This window comes from Sprattus sprattus, assembly GCF_963457725.1.
Source record: "Sprattus sprattus genome assembly, chromosome: 19".
NCBI lineage: Eukaryota > Metazoa > Chordata > Actinopteri > Clupeiformes > Clupeidae > Sprattus > Sprattus sprattus.
This window is the reverse complement of record NC_137917.1, coordinates 13,665,063-13,671,230: the sequence shown is the minus strand read 5'-3', so window position 1 is coordinate 13,671,230 and position 6,168 is coordinate 13,665,063.

Genomic DNA, 6,168 nt, shown 5'->3' with positions numbered 1-6,168 from the left:
TGGGTTATGTTAAAATATTAGACCTCTCTTTAACAAGTAGTTTTAAGAATATATTTAAAACGTTGTCATTAGCCTCTCAAGGACATAGCACCATCATTACAAATATTTCTAAGATACAAGGTGGTCTTACTTTATATTCTGATATTCCAACTAAATATTTATTACCACCCCAAAACATGTATTTATTATAAAGGTTTGTAAAGAACAACATCTTTGGATCCGGTTTGACTGAATAAAGGTGCTTGCTTTGACTATTTATAACAATATGTTAAACGACCACCCGTCGCATTTGTGTTGGACCTTCCATTTGATCCTCCAAGGGCGTGTGACAGGGAGGACCCCTGAGACAAGAATGAAACCGGCAAAAAGAAACTAAAAACACGCCAGCAACTGAAGCAGAAGCTCTAAGTCCTGACATTCCTTTGCCGTCTTCAACCGTAAATGTCCAATAGGTTATTTCAACAAAGCCAAAGAACAGGTCACGTCAGCAAATACAACCTCTAAGGTCAAAATTCGCAGCGGCATCTTACATGTTCAAAACGCTGAAACAATTTCAACATTTAAACCCTTCTTTATTAAGACTCTCAAAAAGTATGAAGATGTGCAAAAGCCAATGAAGTTTTCCTCAAAAATGACAGAGGGAGTGCAATCAACACATACAGATTTTTCTAAAGACCACTGAAAAAATAACAAGTAACTATTTTAAGCTAACTATTTTTTTCCAGTAGACTTCACTGACCTATTCACACAAACCAACTTTTCAGAGTTCCCTTGTGTGGCCCTGCCCCCACCCTCTTGCCATGATGTTTTAAAAAAAAATCTGGTTCAAGGGTCGCATAGTTTCACCATCATCCATACCGCTCATGCCACCAATTTATTTCACTTCATTTCCATAAAAGGTTCAATATGCACAGGCATCTAAAACACAGGAAAGCAGAACTTTAGGTGATCTTGCAGACAACATGACAAGGAACCATGGTTGTTAAACAGACGGTAAAGTAACATAAGACAAATCTTCAATTTGAATGTAAAGTATTTATTACTGTGTTTAGCCAGCACTTGAAGCACAGCCTACTTCAGGTAACATCTAAGCAAACGATTTATCATGGTGATAAAAAACGTATCTGCGCGTCATATTGATATTATTTTCATATAGGGCCATTTAACAGTTCATTGTATCAGTGAAGAAACACTTACATTATTGATAAGATGAGTAAAATAAGTCCGCTGGTGTCCGATTAATTAAAGAATGCGTGACTTTAAAAAAAAAGCACATTTCCTGCGCACGTAGGCGGAGCTAAGTGATGACTTGGGTTATCCAAGGCCACCTAAGAGTAGAACCTTCTCTTTAGTTCATCGAGTTCAAGGAAGAGAGGAAAAATTGACCTCTCTTTTTTTTCAGGGCATTTTTTGCTCTCAAGTTACCATAGAATTACACATGTAGTAGCATTCCTTCTGGAGAGCAATCCCTTAAGTAGGACTCCTGTTTGTGTTTTAAAGTGGCTCAAAAATACCTCCCTAAGGGTGATGTAGCCTGCTAACATATAAGTTAAGTCATTTTTTTATCAAAAAGGTGTCCAAATGCACTTTATACTTTACGTGTATTATAGGCTACATCATTAGTAATAACATGAAATACACTAAGACTAAACTTTCAAATCATGATAGGAGCAACATTTTGCTCTTCTTTAAATCAACGTATTTGTGAGTGGGGGCAGGGAAGAAAACTTAGAGCATTGTTCTGGCTTTCGTTAGCTGGCGACTGCTTATTCAGAGAACTTTTTTTATCCATGGCTATGCATGCTCTTGCAGTGGTCATTTAGACCTCAACCTGTTTGATTTATTTCAAGATAAGTCTTAAAGGTAAATAACGGGCTATTTCCTATAACTTGTTCAACATAAATTATGAACTGAAATAAAGTTCTCTCTTCAAAGATTCTATTTAATTTACACCTTCACTTTAGTGATTTAAAATAACTTTATGTCGCTCTTGTTTGAAGATAATACTTCTGCGTTTTTTTTTTTTTTTTTTTTGCAATAGAGGGCATTCATTAAGGGTTTGGAAAAGTCTTGTCATATACAATTCAAGTAATACAAAAAATATATAAACCATTTTATTGACTAAGTTTTGACTTAACTTTGAAAAAGGTCTGAGTTTTTAGATTTGCAAGGAGCAATGTTTTTATCTTGGCATTGAAAATTAGTTTAAGGCTTTGTATGGAATGGATATCAGACGGGAATTGTTAGCAGAAAAAAGCACAAACCACCCAGCAGTTTAAAAGTGTGTAATCTGTATTAAGCCCGAACAACACAGCAATGAGTAAAGGTTACGTACATACTTAAAAAACTTAACGGGAAAATTCACAAAACATATGAGAAAACATCTTTTTCGAACACATTATAAGAAATACGTTTGTGTGCACTAAACTTCTTCATAAAATGGAATAAATAGGCTACTGTCTGGTGCTAAACGTAGGACTAACGGTTTTAGTTGTTTGGAGTTGTCGGTACAGACTTAAGATGTGGATACATGTAATACGATTTGTGGAATGTTATAGGATCATATTCAATGTTATTTAAAAAGATTAAAAGCTGGATGGCGCAAAAAACTTCAACTCCGCCACATTCTAACAATGACTATCCTGCAAGACAGCCATAGTTCTCAACAGAGATTTGCACTGCTCTACAATGTTTGGTTCTTAGCTCCCTGTTGACATTACCAACTACTTCTGACGTCAGCGAAGTCGCTCTTGGGGCGCAGTGTAGTGTAACTTAGCCCATGAGAAGTGCACTTACCTTTCTATGAAAAAAACAATCTTTGTGTCAATCGCTAGTAGGCATACAGCACGTGCTGTTTTTATACACCCGACTGTAATAGAATATTGCACACCGGCGACAAATGGACAAGCAACTGCTATGCTCATCGCCGTGCAGAGAACACAAATAGCTTCATCTCAGTATTGCATTAAATGGTTAAAACCAAACATCCCTCACAAAAACTCTATACTCTATACTATACGTCAATCCAGACAGCACTGACCTGGGACTGACGAGGTAAGCTTCTGTCTTTTCATGCTCCCATCAGCAACCTGTAAAACAAGGGGTGGTCATGAGTAAACGAGGACATATAGAACATGGGCCCTACTTGTATAGCGCCAGGACCTATAACGCCAACCCCACGCCTCCCAACACACCTCCCCATTAATATTTAATAACAACGCAACACGAGCTGACTATACGACCTCTTCACTTACATAGGGATGGACATAAACAACATAGTTGTTTTCATTGGGATATATAATGCGATGTGATTATTCCGCAACGTGCAAATGCCGAACAGCCTTTTCTAACTTGCAGCATATAGAACAGCCTGACAGGATAACACTTTCAAGATAAGGCGAAGTTAGTTGCAACTCACATCAAAATGTAAACGATTTAGTTATTCTAAATCTCTGTGTTTTTACAAGTGTTTGTAACCCAGACATAGGACATGTAGAGGGACGAAAGGGCTCCTTAACACACCTGGCAAGTCTGTGATCTTAATGGCCCATACGAATATCTCAGTCGGAAGAGAAACTGAGTAATCTGCGTAAATATCCTGTTACTCGAGTGGCCTGACTCCCACTGCATGCGTTCTAAACTGTGCGGAAAAGGGCATACTTCACATAACATGTCTGTCCATTATACTGTGCCTTAAAGAAAGAGAATGGGTGAAGCATGATTTGCAAGCGATTGTGCAAGCATCGTCAAGTCTGCATGGACCACAAAACATATGAAAAGTGTGAAAATCAATTGAAAATGGTTGTGTCATGGTTGGTGTATGAACTAAGCAAAAGAGTTTAGTTTCGCATGAAGTGGCTTTAGTTTGCATGAAAGTAACTCAAATCATATCTATGACACAACTTCTGTAGAATATTGCAAATCAATTTTGACATCATTGTACGCCCCCTCGCGTTCGTAGCCTATTTGTCAATCCCTGAGCGAGATTACTATAGCCTAAATATGCGGTCAAAGAAGAGTACACCTCAATCGGATGAAAAACATTTACTGAACACTTTAATCGTAGCCTATGTGCAGTGCTAGCGGAAATCTTGCATTCGCACATGAACCTGCTCCGGAGATCATGAATGAACACCCTGTTGGATTCCAGCCAAAGAAACCATGCTGCAGCCTACGTAGGAACCCGGAAGCGCAAGAAAGAACACCATAGGCTACTGCACGTCTGTAGGTTAAATGATAAATTATGTGATTTCACAACAACCCCGATACATCTTTTCACAAAGCTCACAGTGTACAGCAAGCCGGAACATGCTCGCTGGCGCAAACACCCGTGGTTCTAGGGGACAGACATGACACGATTGTATCTTACCAAATTTTCACCATTGCCCAAAGGAAAAATAATCTCATCAAACTATTATAGAGTTACTGTTTGGAAACACAATCCTGATGAAGAATGATAGCCGAGAGTTGCGTTCTTCTGTTGATGCCTGCTGCTGCTGGTTGCCTTGCGAGGCTAGCCATAACGGCGCGGTCCTCTCGCATCCACGCAGCCTCACCTGCACGTTGCAAAACCATGCGAACGATTGGTCGCTCTGCTAAACAGCGCCAAATTGGAACAATGTTGAAGGGGTTTTCCTTTATTTTTTTCCAACAGTACTGTCTTTCTGTTCCGTATGACTAATTCACATTTCAATTATATGATATGAAATGGGCCGATTGTGTTTTAATTAGCGCAGTAGTGAATGTGTCACTTATAGGCTACAGGATAATTGATTTGCAAATGAATCGTTTCAAGAGAACTACCCTAATTTCATTTGTATTAAACTAAAATGGTTTTCGTTTTATTCAGTTTTCCAGAGAACAACCATATCGATCATGGAAACCAGTAGGCCTACATTAATTAAAAAAATAAAAATGCGATACGTTGATACCTTTTAAATCTACAAAGGCTTGACAGGTGTAATTCCATGGTAGCAATGATTTCCCACTTGCACGGCAAGTGTGCCATCTAGAGGTGATACTCTGCAACGACCGTGGTGAAATCTTTCCCTAACATTAAAATGTACACCTTTCGAGTATCGGTACCTCCCTACTGACGTTGTAGCTAACTGTGTTACAAGGAGTTTATTTCTTTCTTCCTCTTTAAAAGGATAAAAGATAGATAGATTTATGTGCTACTGTAGGATTTTTTTTCATAAATAGCTGGGGTTCTCTTTTTTTAGCTTGGGCATCTGCCTCCCAAAAAAAATCCACACAGCCCTGAGTAATATAAGTAAGCCATAGGCATGTTTTATTGTGTTGTAGATCGTGCTGACATTTTATTTACTTTTTTACTTTTATCTGATATTGTGAGGACAATAGCTCATTACACGTGATGATTTTATCAGTCAATGTATGAAATAAATAATGGCTAATTTTATAACTTATATGAATGTGTCAATACTTCTGTTAACAGTTTTTATTGCATGAAGCAACTCTTAGGTTACGTTTGTTCACAATTCAGGAATAATAGTGAAAAATTAGTTTCACAAATTAGTAAAAAACTGAGACTCAATCACATCAAACCTCTCATAGTCCCTCCAAACACAGTACAGACACTACAGTAAACCAGCTGAACCACAGGAACACTACTGCTGATGTTACACTACTAATGTTATGCAATGGAACGAGTAGAAAGTTCCTAAAACATGAGCGTGAAACATCAGTGGTAGATTTCTGTTATAGTATTCACAGCTATTGCAAATCAAAACCTGTTAGTCAGACTGAAATTGTTTATGTTGTAGTAAAAATACTCTCCTCACCCCCTCACCGTGCCTGTTTGTCTTGGCTTTCATGTTGAATAGGCTATCACTATTGCTCTTTCAGTCAACTATTTTTTGGTGAAAATACTCAAGGTCAAATTATGGTTGGAATGCAGTCAAATATTGTCATTGTCATTATACTGTATCTGCAATTTGTCAAAATGGGACAAATTGTCAATCATAGGAGTAGCTTTTTTTTTAAACAGAAATGTCTACATATCCAACGTGGTTTCCCTCATCCATGTCCATGTGTTAATCTTCCCTTGTCTGGCGATTGCAGAGTGGAGTGCCATGCGGACTTGATGCTAGGAGCAGGGCAGCAAAGACTGCAGACTGCAGACACCTCCCCATCTCCCAATCTAGCGCT